The following is a 17,040-nucleotide window of genomic DNA, read 5'->3' as shown; positions in this document are numbered from 1 at the left end:
TTGGCTTCGCCCTTACCTTAAATTATCCACAGCTGAATTAAAACCCTTATTTGATCTATTAAAGGGGGACCCGGACCCTACATCTCCCAGAGAGATGACAACTGAAGCAGCCGAAGCCTTAAGCATAGTAAATTCTGCCATTTCTTTACAACATATAAATTATATTGATTACTCAGCCCCTTGGGAAGCTTATATTTTAACTACACCTCATTCTCCAACAGGGGTCCTCTGGCAGAAGGGACCCCTTTTATGGCTTTCCCTGCCTGCTACTCCTTCAAAAGTGTTAACTCCTTATTATGAATTGGTAGCCACCTTAGTCCATATGTGCCGTGTGAAATCTTGTAAGTATCTTGGACAAGATCCACAGGTTATTTATATCCCCTATACTTTACAGCAGCAAGAATGGCTTTATATTCATTGTGATTTCCTGGGCCATTGCTTGGGCAAATTTTGTGGGCACAATTTCATATCAAAATCGCTCCAACAAATTACTTCACTTTGCCTCTTCTTACAATTTTATATTTCCTCAGATTGTATCTCTATCTCCTCTTTCTATGGCTGCCTTGGTGTTTACAGACGGACCCTCTAACAGAACGGCAGCTCTTACTATTGATGGTGAAACTAGATCTTGGGACACTGGTGTTTCTTCTGCCCAGGAAGTTGAACTTCAAGCAGTTTTAGAAGCCCTTACACTTTTACCTACTAAAGCCTTTAATTTATATTCGGATAGTCATTATGTTATTCTAGCCCTTCAGGTCATTGAAACTGTCCCTTTTCTTGGTACAGTTAATTCCACTATCCAAACTCTTTTTCACCAGATACAACTTCTTCTTCGCTCTCGCACCTGTCTGAGATTTTTTGGATTTATACGTGCCCATACTAAACTTCCTGGACCATTAAGTGAGGGCAATGCTATTACGGATGAGGCTACTCAAATTTTTCTCATTCAAATTGACTTGGCAAAGCAATCACATGCTGCCCACCATCAAAACAGTCGTGCCTTACATCAGCCATTTCATATTACTCGTGAGGCAGCTCGTCAAATTGTAAAAACTTGTCCCAACTGTGCTACCTTCCTACCTGTGCCCTCCAATGGCATTAACCCCCGAGGCTTAGTGGCCAACCATGTTTGGCAAATGAATGTTACCCACATCCCCTCTTTTGGACGGCTCCGTTTTGTCCATGTTACCATAGACACTTACTCTAATTTTATTATGGCTACTCCTCTTAGCGGGGAAACTGGCAAACATTGTATCTCCCATGCCTTATGCTGCTTTGCTACTATGGGACTTCCGAAACAAATTAAAACTGATAATGGTCCGGGATATGTTGGGCGAGCTTTTCAAACTTTTTGCAAATCTTACCAAATTGTTCACTCTACCGGAATCCCCTATAATCCTCATGGTCAAGAAATTGATGAACGAGGGAACGGTTTGTTAAAACACCAAATTTCTAAATTAAAAGGGGGGGGAAATTATACCCCTTCTCTCCTGTTAATATACTTTCTCATGCTTTATTCGTACTAAATTGTTTTAAATTTGGAATGCAATGGCCACTCCGCAGCACAGTGGTTCTGGGAAAAGAGAGAGCAAAGAGCTTTTGCCCAAGTTAAGTGGAAAGATCCTTTAACAAGTGCTTGGCACGGGCCCGATCCGGTACTGACATGGGGTCGAGGACATGTCTGTGTTTTTCTTCACAGGATGAAAATGATGCCCGCTGGCTACCTGAGCTATGTGTTTGGATTGTGGAAACTCATCAGAACGGTACAAGCACTGACCCACTGGGCTGACGTGCCAGATACACCGATTGTGCACCCTGCGACCTGGGAGGGAGCTGAGGTGTTCGTCCATGTCAACAGATCAGCGTACGGTACAGCTCCAGAACTTTTTGTCCAACATGTTAAGATGGGAGATTTTGCAGCTTCTGGCATTGGAACCCCTTTATGCTTTACAACTGACTCCAACAGTTATATCCCAGGCTGTACTGTAATGCAATCCATAAATCATAGAATTTGGATTCCTGATAATAGTCAAGTATATAATATAAGAATGACTTCATTGCCTACTGTGTTTCCTGTACATACCAATTCTACCTCGTCCTTCATGATACCTCGCTGCATCAACTCTTCTCAAAATGTAGAATCCATGGGAGAACTGCACCCCAGAAAGTGTAGACATGATCACCCTTTTATAACCAATATTTCAGGAACTAATTCTCAGCTGATGGACTGGTCCGGAGCGAATGTCACCAACAAGTACAACCCAGGTCTGTGGTGGATGAATGGACACCCTCAACGTCATGTCTGGGTGTTAGTGGCTGCCCTGAATAATATCTCCTGGCCCACTTCTACTTCTTTAAAAAATATTATGACTTGTGTGACACCCCCTTATGCAATTATGTATGGACCTTTTAATATTTCTAAAGAAGCCATGTATTTCAATGTTACTTGCACTAACTGATCTTTTACAAATTGCTTGTATAGTGGTCTTACTGATTCTGTCATTGTTATTAAGCAACCACCATTTGCTATGCTTCCTGTAAACTCATCTGAAGCTTGGTATGAAGAAACAGGTATTCAAGTGTTAAAACATTTAAAAGAGCTTATGCGCCCTAGACGATTTGTAGGGCTATTAATAGCAGGAATTTTAGCCTTTATTTCCTTAGCTGCCTCTGCTGCAGTGGCTACTGTGGCTTTAACACAAAATGTGCAGACAGCTCACTATGTTAATCAGCTTGCTCATAATACCACGCAAGCCCTGCACTTTCAAGGCAGGATTGATGATAAGGTAGAACAAAAATTAGAAGCATTGTATGAATCTGTGTTGTCACTGGGAGAACAAATGTGTGCCTTACAAACTTTGCAAAGGGTGCGCTGTCATACTGGGTTTGACTTTATTTGTGTGACCCTCCATAAGTATAATGGGTCGAGCTATCCTTGGGAACAAGTTGTAGCACATCAAAATGGTATTTGGCATCATAATAACTTGTCTTTAGATCTCTTTCAACTCCATAGACAAATAACCGGACTAGAACAAGCTCCGCCTCTGGACTCTAAAGTGGCAGAAACAGCAAAAGAACTGTTTGAACAACTTCAACAGTCTGTCCCTTCCTTAACTAACGTTAAGGGGCTGCTAATGACATTACTCAGCCCAGGGATACTTTTGCTGATGGCTTTCCTATGCCTTCCTTGCATTGTACTCATATTGCAAAACTCTTTCATGAGTTTAGCCAGCCAGCTGCATAAGATCAAGCTCCAAGTAAATGAACTTTCCCCCTAGAAGAACCGCAGCCAGAGACGTGTATGAGGGCGGTGCCAGCTTGACCAGCCTAAGACATGGGGCTTCAGCGCTGCTCTGAAGTTGACCCTAGGACGGGTAAGGCAGGCTGGGTGACCCACCCCACCTAAGACAGGCGGGTTCGCATTTTTACTACTATTATGTTCATTTCTATAGTCTATGACCATGATCATGTGTTGTTTTTTTACTGTTCGTTACCATGGTTGCTACCTAGATACAGAGGGGAACAAGGGATTTCTATATTTTAATATGTCAAACTACAAGAAACTAGTTTCATGGGTGGGGTGCAGCCCTCTTGCATGGAGTCATCACCATGGCTTAGAAGCTGTTATAATTTTAACAATAAACTTATATTTAGTTACTCCAGTTTTCAGGTCAGCCCTAACACTTCCTCCAGACCTGTGTCCCTGGGACCAAGTCTAGATGTATCCCTGTGTCTATAGCGACAAAGACTTGTGCCCTGGAGGTCAGCATATAAACCTGTCACTTCAGTCCCATGGGTCAAATTTTCATGATTCTCATTTGATCACTTTCCTGATACAAATCACCACGGAGGAAATGTTCCAACTGCACCATCCAGCTATTAACAATTCTTAAAGCCAGGAGCCAGTGGCTCATGCATGTCATCCTAGCTATTCAGAAGTCTGAGATCTGAGGGTCAAGGTTTGAAGCTAACCCAGGGAAAAAAGTCCAGAACACTTAGGAACAATTCACCACCACCAGCAAACCAGAAGTAGTGTTGTGGCCCAAAGTGGTAGAGTCCTCACCTTCAGCAAAATAGTTCAGAGACAGCAGTCAGGGCCTGAGTTCAAGCCCCAGGACTGGCGCACACACACACACACACACACACACACACACACACACACACACACACACATACAATCCCACTGATGTTAGAGTAGTACTTGTTCTTTCTCAAATCTGCAAGAAACTCTCCTTGCCCCCAGGATGCTGAGGAGACTTGCAGATCCATGACACAGAGGATCATGGCCCAGATCCTGCAGTGAAGACAGACCCTGGGGCAAACAGGAAGTCAGAAGAAAAATGCATTGAGGACAAGTGTCAATGATTTTTCGGTGCTACTAGTGGTTGGAACTTAGTCCTTGCGCCAGAAGTCCAGCCCGCGCTTTTTGCTACTTTTGTGATCTCTACACCTAGTCTCCAAATTAAGTATTTTGTGAATTTCAAATAAAAATCAATCCTACTCTCAAGCCTACTCCCTTGTATTTCCTCTTGTAATTCTTTTTTTTTTTTTTTTTTTTTTTGCCAGACCTGGGGCTTGGATTCAGCGCTGAGCACTGTCCCTGGCTTCTTTTTGCTCAAGGCTAGCGCTCTGCCACTTGAGCCACAGCGCCCCTTCTGGCCATTTTCTGTATATGTGATGCTGGGGAATTGAACCCAGGGCCTCATGTATACGAGGCAAGCACTCTTGCCACTAGGCCATATCCCCAGCCCATCTTGTAATTCTTAATTGCTCTCATGAACTGAAAACCAGATGAGCAGAGAACACCTTAGAATGTTTTCACAGTTGCCCAATTCCAAAGGACCATCAAATTGGGTTTTGGGGGGAGGAGGGGTTTAGTCAAGCAATTTGTTTTACAATGAAATGTAGAAAGTTAATGATTGCCTTCACCGCCCACAATGAAAAACTCAGTCTCTGCCCACACCTGCCCCATGACAGTGACAGTGATCTGGGACCAAGAGCCAGACATGCAGGGCTCTGAGATGGCAGAGGGATATATGTGGTATGCGGGCATTCCTTTTCCTGCCCCGCTTTACAAACCTGAAAACATCAGAGCAGCCCACGAGCAGTTTGTGGTGAAGGACGAGGACATCATCACGGTGACCTACCCCAAGTCAGGTCAGCCGACAGGGGCATGGCTGTGGGGGAAAGGCCAGGTCTGTGGCCCCACTCCCTCCAGCCTCCCCCACAGAGATTGTCTCTTTCTTTCCCTTCAGAGAAGAGAATCTCCCCAACCCTTTCCGTGTGTGTGTGTGTGTGTGTGTGTGTGTGTGTGTGTGTGGCATATTGCATGTTTGTGATTGCCTAAGGGGCATGGGATGAGTGACAGATGGTGAATGCTGAGTAGCTCAGAGAAGAATCACATCCAGATTTATTGTTTTGTAATTTAATGTTTTACAGATGATATATATCAGGGTTTCATTTACATACCATAGGTAATAAGTACATTTCCTTTCTTGTTGTATCTTATGTTCCCTGATCCCTTCCCCTTCCCTCCATCTCATGTCCACTCACAAGTTGCCTACTCCCTTTAATCAATGCCCACTGCCCTCCACTGCTGCACATTTCCATCCTCTTTCCTCTGATTCTGGGCCCTTCCCACCCTACATCTCATGTGCAAATGAATATACCTTATATAAAGTAAAGAAGACAGTCATCAGAAAAAAAAAACCAAATCAAGAAAAACGTACTTTGTTTACATATAGCATATGCATTATTTTACATAAATATGAAGAGGTGCTTGGGTATTGCACCTTTGTGATTCTCTCCTGAGGCTATGCTCTTTTGGTCTCACTGATTGTGAGCATCTAGAATCCTAGGTAATTTGTCATATCCTAGTGCCTTTTAGATCTATCCTCCACATGTCATAAGAACATGTTCTGTTTTTTCTCTCTAATCATGGCTTACCTGTCTTCACATGATTTGTACTAGTTCTATCCATTTCCCTGTGAATGACATATTGGTGAGCTTCAAATGATTCTATATTTTACCATCACCTTTTTCACATAATTCAAATATAAATGAGTGACCTTCTCCTTTCCTTCTGTCTCCAGGAACCAACTGGATGATTGAGATTCTGAGTCTCATTCTCAGCAAGGGGGATCCAGAGAGGATCCACTCTGTGCCCATCTGGGAAAGATCCCCATGGATTGAGACTGAAGTGGGATCCAAAATAATTAGAGACATGAAGGAGGACCCCCGCCTGCTCTCCTCCCACCTCCCCATCCAACTCTTCCCCAAGTCTTTCTTCACTTCCAAGGCCAAAGTAAGTGATATCTGATGGTCATAGTTCAAAACCAACCCAAGCATTGAAGGCCTTGAGATTCTTGTCCCCTCGCAACCACCAAAGGGCTGGAAGTGGAGTGTGGCTCAAAGTGGCAGAGTCCTAGCCTTCAACAAAACAAAATCAGGGACAGTGCCTCCACTTGTAGTTCAACCCCAATGACAGACAAAAAGAAATTAAAATAAAATAAAAGGTGAAAAAATAATCCAGGCAACAGTGGCTCATACCTGTCACCCTAGTTACATAAGAAGGTGAGGTCTAAAGAACATAGTTCAAAGGCAACCTTGGCAGAAAAGTCTGAGAGACTCCACTGAACAAATATCACACTACAAATGGAGCTGGGAATCAAGGGGTACAGCACTGATTTGAGTGAAAAATGCTCATGGATGTTCCCAGGACACGAGTTCAAGCCCTGGGACTGGTATGCACACACACACACACACACACACACACACGCACACACACATGCACACACACACACACACACACACACACACACCACAATTAGTCTTTTAAGTTAGACATTGAGCAGATTGTTGATCTTTCCATATACTTCCCATGGTGTAGGACTTGGCTGAAGAGAGGTCAAGGCCTCACATGTGGGAAAGATGGTAATGATTTTTGCTTTTGCTGCTTTGTCTCTTTAAGGTGATCTACGTCCTCAGGAATCCAAAGGATGCCCTTGTGTCCGGATATTATTTCAATTGCCAATCAAAGTTCATGAAGAATGCAGAGTCCCTGCAGCAGTTTTATGAATGGTTCATCCAAGGCAATGGTGAGTGGGTTGTGAAGTGAGGCTCATGTAAACATGATGGGGGAGGGGTGCTAGTCCTGGGGCTTGTACACTGGGTCTGGACACTTTCTCTTTCCTTCCACTTGAGGGTTTGGCTCTACCATATTAGCCATACCACCATTTCCATCCTTTTAGGGAGCTAAGAGTGTCTTGGTACTTTTCTTTCTGAGATGACTTGGAATCATGAACCACATTGCAGCCTCCTGAGTAGCCTGATTGGTGGAAATGAATCACTTATGCCATATATATATATATATACATATATGTCTTACATGTGCATATGAAATATATGTAACTTACATAATATATCATATATATTATACCACATATATATGCTAAATATAAATAGTATATATATATACTCTAGATTATGTACTATGCAATATATTTGTATGGATATAATATATAAGTAAATATAAATATATAATTCATACAAAATTTATTTAAATATATTATGCATATATTAAGTACTATATAATATAACATATAGGATATAATTTATAGGATGTACTGTAAATAATTTACTTTTCATATGTATGATATATAATACTTGTTTATAAGTATATATCTACATATATGAAATAAGTTATATATAAACATTAAAATGTATATATAATTCATATAAATGTATGTGTGTATGTATATGGCCAGTACAGGGGCTTGATCATAGGATGCAGGCACTACCTCTGAGCTTCTGTTGCTCAAGGTGAGCCCTCTAACACTTCAGCCACACAACACTTCTAGCATATTTTAGTACTTTATTGGAGATGAGAGTCTCATGGAACGTCCTGCCCAGGCTGGCTTGGAACCAAGATCCTCAGATCTCAGCCTCCTAAGGAGCTAAGATTACTGGCGTGAGCCACCAGCACCTGGCCTGTGATACTTTAACCTGTGGATACACACACGATTTTTGTCACTTAGGCCTGGAGGAAGCTGATGTGGATGAGGGGAAATGGGTGGAGGTCACAGACATCAAGACATCCAGGAGTGGATTATTTATCCCTTCCCACCTCATACTGCAGTGCCATATGGGTCTTGGTTTGCACACGTCCTGGGCTGGATGTCTATGCGAGAGAGGGAGAACGTGCTGGTGCTCAGTTACGAGGCCCTCAAGAAGGTAACCATCCATTTCCATGTACCCCACTGCACCACTGCCCCTAACCCTGACTAACATCCATTCTCATAGACCTCACTCCATCTGTCACATCTCACAATCCTAGACATTCACGAGGCTGAGATCTGAAGACCCAGGTTCAAAGCCAGCTGGGACAGGAAAGTCCATAGGACTTCTCTCTCCAACTAACCGCCAAAGCGCCAGAGTGGAACTTAAGTGGAAATGTGCAAGCCTTAACCACAAAGGCTCAGGGACGGCACCCTGACCCTGAGTTCAACCACGTAACTGACACACTCACCCCCTCACAGACATACAGAGACATTAAAGAAATCGGTCTTGTTCAGAAATTGCCTCTGACTCACCATAGTACCTCTTGTATTGATCTCCTTCTTGATAATTGTCCAATTATCACCTGAGAATTGTCCAAATGCCTTTCTCCGCTTCTGGTACACCTCCATGCTCTGTGCTCTGGTTGTGTTGCTAGTAACCGCAAAATGACATCCAGGTGCTCGGTGCTTGGACTAAATCCTTCCCGTTCTTGTTCTTTTCCCCCTCCATTCCTTCCTCCCTCACTGCACCCAACTCAGCCTTTGTCACATGAGTGAGTCTGTCATTGCTCTTGGCTGCCTGTCCCTTCTTGTGCTGCCTCCACTACTCCCTCCTTCTGAGAGCCACGGTATGTTCTCCTTCTCCTGTGTTTTCTTCTTACAGGACACAAGAAGCACTGTGAAAAGGATCTGCCAGTTCCTGGGGAAGAAGTTGGAACCTCAAGAGCTGGACTTGGTCCTGGAGAACAGCTCCTTCCAGGCCATGAAGGAAAACAAGATGTCTAATTACAGCCTGGCAAACAGGAATTACTTTCGTCCTGGCATCGAGATGATAAGGAGAGGTGTATAACTGCTGTGGCCTAAACATCTATTATAGACCAGGAAGGGAATTCTTGACAGATCATTGCCTCATGAATATGGTTTTATAATTTTTCTTCCTGTCAGTTGTTGAGAGTGAAATTGGGGTCTGGGCACTCACCCTGAGCTTTTACTCTCAAAGTTAGCACTCTACCCCTTAAGTCACAGCCCCACATTGGTTTCTGGTGGATCATTGGTGATAAGAGTCTCATGGACCTTTCTCTCTGGGGTGGCTTTGAATCTCCATCTTCAGATAACAACAGCTTGAGTAGCTATTACTACAGGTGAGAGGTGTCAGCACAAGGCTGACATTTTCAATGTGTTCTTAGTCCTGGAGCTTGAACACGAGCCTAGACTCTGTTTCTGAGCTTTTTATTTTTAAATTTTTACTCATCACTGGAGCTCTAGCCCTTCCAAAACAACTCCTCTTCTGGTTTTTGTTGGTTCATTAGAGATCAGAGTTTCATGAACTTTCCTGCCATGAGGAAACTTCAAACTTTCATCCTCCAACCTCAGCCATTAGAGTAGCCAGGCTTCCTGTTGTGGGCCACCAGCTCCTGGCAGGCTTTATGTATGCATTAGACACTGTGATTTCTTCATCTCAGAATGGATTTTTCATTCCATTGCCTATCTTGTCATTGAAAGGTTTCTCCATTGGCTGCACAGCACTCAGCTCTTTCTAAATTCAGAATAATCGTACTACATTTCCTGAAGGGCAGGTGAAGATTCTCTCCTGATCCGCAATTGATTTTATTTTGTTGTTGCTTTGGGTTTTAGTTTGGCCTCAAAAGACTTTTTAGGTTTTTACAGTTATATTCATTGTTTGTTTCATTTTTTATTGGCTGAGGCTTAGAGTCCAGGCAGAAAATTACCACCTATGTCTCTAATATCTGCAGATTTCTCTGTGGTTCCTGTGTGAATTGAAGGTTTCAGGATTGCATTGAAATACTATCTTTATGCTAAGCCTGTTTTCCCTAGTTTGGGTATCCTCATCATGGCCCTGTCTTTTTGCTTTTATTTTTTTCCTATTCCACATTTATTCTTTCTGCTTTCCTGTTTCTTCATTGCCTCTTCTAATGCACTTTCCGAGTCCCCCAACCCTGGCCTTCGGTTTGATACCCTATGTCAATGGAATACCTCAGAGTTCTAGTACTGAACAACCACCAAATTCATCATTGAATTCACTGAACTTATGATAAAGATCTTTGCTGGCCTGGCGTTTGTTGTTTCTACCTCAAACCCTGTCACTCAGGAACTTGCCATCTGAAGACCATGTTTCAAAACCAGCCCAGGCAGGAAAAGTCTGTGAGAATCTTATATCTCTACTATTAACCAGTGAAACACCACAAGTGGAGCTGTGACTCAAGTGGCAGAGCACCAGTCCAGGTCAACTTGTTGCACACACACACATATACATACATGCACAAGCACACATGTGCACACACACTGCTAGATCATTCCTCCTTCTGAGCTCCAGTGTCCATGGCAGGTGCATGACTTGGCCATTCCAGGGAGAAACTCCCTGACCCTTCCTGCCCTGGCTGATCTCTCTGTTTCTTCATGACCTCCAGGCATGGTGGGGGACTGGAAGAACCACCTCACCATAGCCCAGGCTGAAGCCTTCGACAAAATATTCCGGGAGAAGTTGGCAGGATTTCCTCTGGAGCTGCTTCCATGTGACTAAGGTACAGACTTAACTTCTATGTCTGTGGGGACAAAGACTGGTGCCCCCTGAGGTCAGGGCATATCTGTCACTTGATACTGATGGTTAGATTGTTCATGATGTACATTCATCCCTTGCCTGATAAGAATCTCTATGGGCCCACTCTTCCATTTACAGCATCCCAGATATTAACAAGTCTTACAAAGCCAGGAGCCAGTGACTCATGCTTAACCTCCTATCAGATCTGATGGTCCATGTTCACAGCCAATAAAGACAGGAGAGTCAGTGAGACTTTTATCTCCAATAATTTGGGAAAACAAGTGGAAGTTGACCTGTGGCTCAAGTAGTAGACTGCCAGCTTTTGCTAAATAAGCTAAGTCCAGCCCCTATTTCCGGAGATTAAGCCCCAGAACTCTCCCTCTCTGTCACACACACACACACACACACACACACACACACACACACACACACTCAATCCTAGTAATCAGTGATGTCTCACGAAGACTTTGGTGTTTCTCCACCATGCCCAGGTTTGGACAAAGAAAGGAAGTCTCACAAAGTCTTCCTGCTCCCAGGAACTTGAGGAGACATGGAGATCAATAACATGGAAGATCATAGCTGAGCTCCCTGAGCAGAGAGAAATCATGGATGAAACAGGAAATCAGAAGAAAAATGCATTGAGGGCTTTTGGCAATGATTTTTGGGTGATATGAGTGGATTGAACATAGGGCCAGAAGTCCAACCCCTCTCTCTGGTATTCTTGTGACATCAACAACTATTGTCAAAATTAAGTACTTGAAATTTTTGAAAAAAAATTAATGGAACTTGGTCTCCAGGTTATTTCCTCAACAGATAATCAGATGTACACAGATCACCTTTTGAATGATTTCACAGTTGCCAAATAAAAAATCCCTGGTGAAAATCACACTCTATTGTGTTTTTAATCATACTGTTCCACAACATGATGATAAAGCTTTGGAAACAGGCAGCACACTTGATAATTTATTCCTTAGCACAAGGATTACATTAGTCACAATTATAGTCAAAAAGTAAATTGACTGCTTTTTAAAAAAAAATTAACCCCATTTTAGAGCTTTTTAAAATGTTTAATACATCTTAAAGGCAGTTTCAGAAATACCAATCACATTACCCTTTTCACCATCGGGCTTTCCATGTCAGAAGGAGGCAAGGCTGGGGACAGCTTTAGAGGAGCAGAGGACCCACAAGGGAGGAAAAACTAAGATTCTCAGAGGCCTGGGCATTGAGTTCTGTGGCATCAGCTCTGCTGTTTCTGCCACAGAATTCAGGTTGCTAATTTCCAGGGCCTTTCTCTCTTTTCTATCCTTATGGCCACCGCACAGACAATACAGTCTCTCTACCACCCTGTGATAGATAAAAAATAAAAAAAAAAACACATGAAGGTAGATTATTTGAGCTCTGCGGGACCAATTTACCACTTCTGTAGAGAAATCTGTTATTTTATTCTTGTGCCAGTTCTGGGGCTTGAACTCAGGGACCAGGTGCTGCCCCTGAGTTTCTTCTGCTCAAGGCTGGTGCTCTGCCCCTTGAGCCACAGCTAGACCTCCAGAAATTACTTCTTTTTTTTTTTTACACAAGCTAGAAGTTTGTAGCCAGCCTTCCCTTGGCGGATCCAAAGCCAGGACCCCAAGGTGTAGCACCCATTTCTTTTCCTTGGCCTCAGGCACCACCTTCCCCAAGGTGCTCGCATACCTTTCCTGATGAGTTTGATGTCTGCTGGAATAATCTCCTCCAGCACATGGCTGAGATTGGACATCTTGTTCTCCTTCATCACCTGGAAGGAACTGTTCCCTAGGACCAAGGCCAGCTCTGCCGGCTCCAGGACCTTCCCCAGAAACCCTCAGATCTTCTCTATCGTGTTCCTCGGTTCCTAAGGCGAGGAAAACAGGGGGCCATGGGTATGAAGAGGAGATAACATGGAGCAGGTCTCAAGGGAAGCAAAGGGAAGACAGCAGAAGGAAATGGCAGGAGAAAGGATGAGTGGAGTGTGGGGTTGGAGTCTTGGCTCAGTGCGTAGAGCACCAGCCAAAAAGCAAATCATCAGGTGCTGATTTCAAGACTCCATCTACGAACAAAAATAAAAAAGAAAGAAAAGGAGGATGAGTGGAATGTAGGAAGGAATGACAGACAATATGATGGAGAGATTTGTCAGGGAAGGTGAGGTGGGGACTGGAGGGGGGGGAATATAATTAGGGGTGGAGTGGTGAGAAGGAGAAGGAGGGAAGATGGTAGAAGTTAGGGGGACAGTGTTGAGGGGTGTAAAATCATTCGTTACCTTTCTCATCTCCTCATAACTGAGGGTCAGCACGTTCTTTTCCCTCAGGGACACCCAGCCTCGGACGTGATCAAACCACTACCCATACGACACTGAAGGGGGGACAGCAACCCCACCATTCCCCATCTGCCCTGAGGGTCTTAGCACTGATCACTTTGGTCCCCTCAACTTCACCAGGGTGTAACTGAGAAAATAAAATCCTGTCCCTTGTCATACCCTAAAATCTGTGATTTTATATCTGCCAAGGATGCAATGACACCTCCGTGTATTTATCCTATTCCTTACACCCGCACCACACCATTTCCCCCTGGCCGGGTGATAAGGTGGATTTCTGCAGTGAGGAGACGTGTGGTGGAAGGGATTATGAGATGGGAACCAGGGAGAGCACGGTGGTGCCAAGACATGGCTCCCCAATCTTTTTGTTCTCCTTTGTAGAGCAACCTTTGCCCCATCTGAGATGGGTCATCAAAGGTAGCACCAATCCCTCTGGACCAGGACATCGAGCACCGAGGGCCCTCACATAGCTCAAACCCAGTGCCTTCCATGCCAAGTTGGCCCAAATGCATTAATTCTACAACTGAGCACAAGTGCAAGTGCAAGGTCTAAGCGTGGACACTCGCACACGAGGGGCCTCCCCACCCCTGCCCATGGCACCAAGCAGGTCAGTCTGCAGGGCCAGTGCTTTGGTTTGTTCTACTTGAAAACATTGTAAGACATAGTTAAATACTATTCAATATCTGATTTTGGAAAAATCACACTTTTTAGACCACAGTCAACTGATTATTTGTGTGCGTTTGTGAAATCAGGACACGGGCACTGTCTCTGAGGTTTCATCGTCAAGACTGGCTCCCTAGCACTGGGGCCACACCTCCACTTCCTGTGTATTGATGATGAAGTGGAGCCTCATGGACTTCCCTGCCTGAGTTAGCTTCCAACTGCCATCCTCAGAGCTCAGCCTGCTGAGTCGCTGAGATTACAGGTACGAGGCACCAGTGTCAAGCTATAGTTCCAAGTGGTAAGAGATGTTGGCTTAAGGGAGAAACAGTGCATCAGACACCTCTACTGGTTGTGAAGCTAAAGCCACAGGGCCTGAGACACCGGATGATGAGATAAAGCACAGATGCTCATTCTCCCATTCCTCACACCCGACTCAGGCCATGGAACTCCGAGAGAACCACGGGAAAAGACTAAATGACAAGCATGGGGAACAACCCAGACTTCTGCATGACTAGCAACACCATGACGGCAACCTCAAGTGAGAGCTTCTGAAACAGACAGCACAAGAAAAAATTAAAAACATAACTTGTACATTGGAAAGGCAGAGTTCATTTGTCTGGGAAGCCAGTGAGAAGCTGTCAGTCAACACCTGGGAGGAGAACCCTCAAGATGGGTGCAGGTTCTCCTATGTCTAAGGAAGCTCCAGGGGCTCAAAAACCCATAGAAATGTCCATCATGAGCAAAGTCTTTAGCCTTTAGCAAATGTGAGTTCTAGGATAAGGTGAGATTTTAAAGATAAAACCTGGAAGCTGGGAATATGGCCTAGTGGTAGAGTGCTTGCCTCGTCTGTATGAAGCCCTGGGTTTGATTCCTCAGCACCACATATATAGAAAAAGCCAGAAGTGGCACTGTGGCTCAAGTGGTAGAGTGGTAGCCTTGAGCAAAAAGAAGCCAGGGGACTGGGAAAAGAGAGAGAGGGAGAGAGAGAGAGAGAGAGAGAGAGAGAGAGAGAGAGAGAGAGAGAGAGAGAGAGAGAGAGAATGAACCTGGGGTCACATAAGATCCTAAAAGATGTTTAAATCCTCGTCTGTTCCTTCACAACCCACTCACCTTGTCCTTGCATGAACCATTCAAAATATTGTTCCAGTGACTGTGGACCTCCCCATTGATACACAGCTCCACTTCTAGCCTATTTGATGATTCCTTGCAGATGAGATTCTCCCGGCCTTTCCTGCCTGGGCTGACTTCGAACCTCAATCCTCAAATCCCAGCCTCCTGAGTAGCAGGGAGGATAGGCATGAGCCACTGGTACCTGGCTTCAAACACAGTTTTGTTAGTCTTTTAGTGCATCCAGCTCATCTGTCAGGGATTATGCAGCCATGATGTACATATCTGACTCTGGTTTGGGTCGAAGACCCTCACCTCATGAAGGAAAGTCTCAGGCCCTACTGTGAACTACTGAAGGAGAATGTCAGATCCCCTGGCTATATACTTTTTTAAGTTTAAAAGACATTGATGGAATAGTCATTGACCACTGCATACTGACCTTGGCCTTGGAAGTGAAGAAAGATTTGGGGAAGAGGTGGATGGGAGGTGGAAGGAGATGGGTGGTGGGGGCTTCCTTCCCATCCACTATTAATTTATATCCACATTCAGCCTTGATCCACAGGGAGCGATTATATGTGTTCACAGATCACACCCACTTGGGATTCCCCCTTGGTGTGAATCAGACAGAATCTCAACCAATGTGTTCCTGGGATCAGACAGAAGCGAAGATCACTCATTTCTATCTAAATATAATATAACATCATAATGGTAAAATATACATGCCTTCCACCTTACTGATAGAAACTCTGTGGAGCATACAATCTGGTGGGGATAAGCAGTGTTGAGTTTATTTCAATCATAGCTCACCCATGCCAGTGTTTTGACATCTGATAAATCTTCACTGTCCACAACACCTGAATATTGGATTGTGAGCCGCTTCCCCTGCCTCCCACCAACCTCTTATCTCCTCTAGGACTTGGCAGTTCTGGGCTCTGCATGTGGGTGCCGTTGCACACAATGTCTTGTTGTCACTGCAGACTTGTCTCAGGTGCTTCAAATGGCAAAATGCCTGGAAAATAACAAGAGCATAGCTCTCTGAGTTGTCCGCATTTTCAACACTGAGTACTATTCCATCTTGATCTCTCAGTCTGTTTTGGATTAGGCAACCATTTCTCTGTGGACACTTAGCTTTCCTTGACATCTGAGCCATTCCTGAGATCCCATCAGAGCCTCCCCCTGGCTCTGGGTTTCCAGTACATTCCACTTGTGGTATATCCTGGGTGCTGGTTCCATATGCCCAACACACCTTCATACTCGATCCCTGGATTCCAGGGCCAGTTCCTTATAGTTACCAGAAGTTTCCCAATGCCCAGCTACAGTCCATGATGATTCTTGTGTTTGAAATCATCCCTCTTCTCCAAGTAACCTCAAAATCATCCTTTTCATTTTAATATATGAGGTAGGTTCTTCAAAAACACGTTTTTGGGGTTTTGGTGACAGTCACGGGGCCTGGGTGCTGTCGCTGAGCTTTTGTGCTCAAGGCTGAAGACCTACCACTGAGTCATGGGTCTTCAGCACAGGAAGCTGAAAGGACTGGGGGTGAGAAGCCTGGCCTGTCCCGTGCAGCCACCAGCCACAGCCCTGTCTGCTCATTTGGGATAGGTCACCATGATGACGACCTTTTCCCTCAGTACCAACTTCTCGTAGGCTGCTTTTACAACTTCAGGATCGAAACCCGCAGCAGGGAACGGAAGGCCCTGGTACCACATGTATTCCTGTGCCATGGCGGAGCCCTGCGTGCCTGGCTCTTGGTCCCACGCCAATGGCACTGCCACTGGGGAGGTGGTGGCCCAGTGTGGGTTTTCATCCTGGGTGAGGAGGCCAATCATTACCTTTTCCCATTTTGTTGTGAAACTAATTTGATGGTAAAGAAAAACACAGTTTGTTTGTCACCTGGGGATTTGTATCAGGCAAGTATGAAATCATTCCAGGGCAATCTGTGCTCACAGATTGTCAGTTCACAGCAGGGACCCAGAGCTACAGGAGGAAATAGAACGAAATGCACTTGAGAGGAGGATTTTTAAATTTTTTTTAATTTACAAATTTTTTATTTTGGGAATAGGCATAGAAGCCACAAAAGTGGCAAATGGGGAAGACTGAACTTC

The 17,040-nt window shown here is 44.4% G+C and overlaps 1 long non-coding RNA gene across 1 annotated transcript; it reads left to right on the top strand.

Moving 5' to 3' along the window:
- Positions 1 to 4,949: 4,949 nt before the first annotated feature.
- On the top strand, positions 4,950 to 6,216 carry LOC125368445. The gene is made up of 2 exons (XR_007214234.1): positions 4,950 to 5,157; positions 6,093 to 6,216. It is a non-coding gene; the product is annotated as an uncharacterized LOC125368445 (long non-coding RNA).
- The last annotated feature ends 10,824 nt before the right edge of the window (positions 6,217 to 17,040 follow it).

The sequence above is a fragment of the Perognathus longimembris genome, chromosome 20 (assembly GCF_023159225.1).
Source record: "Perognathus longimembris pacificus isolate PPM17 chromosome 20, ASM2315922v1, whole genome shotgun sequence".
Lineage (NCBI taxonomy): Eukaryota > Metazoa > Chordata > Mammalia > Rodentia > Heteromyidae > Perognathus > Perognathus longimembris.
Note: the sequence above shows the minus strand (reverse complement) of the source record. Positions and strands in the feature narration are given on the sequence as shown.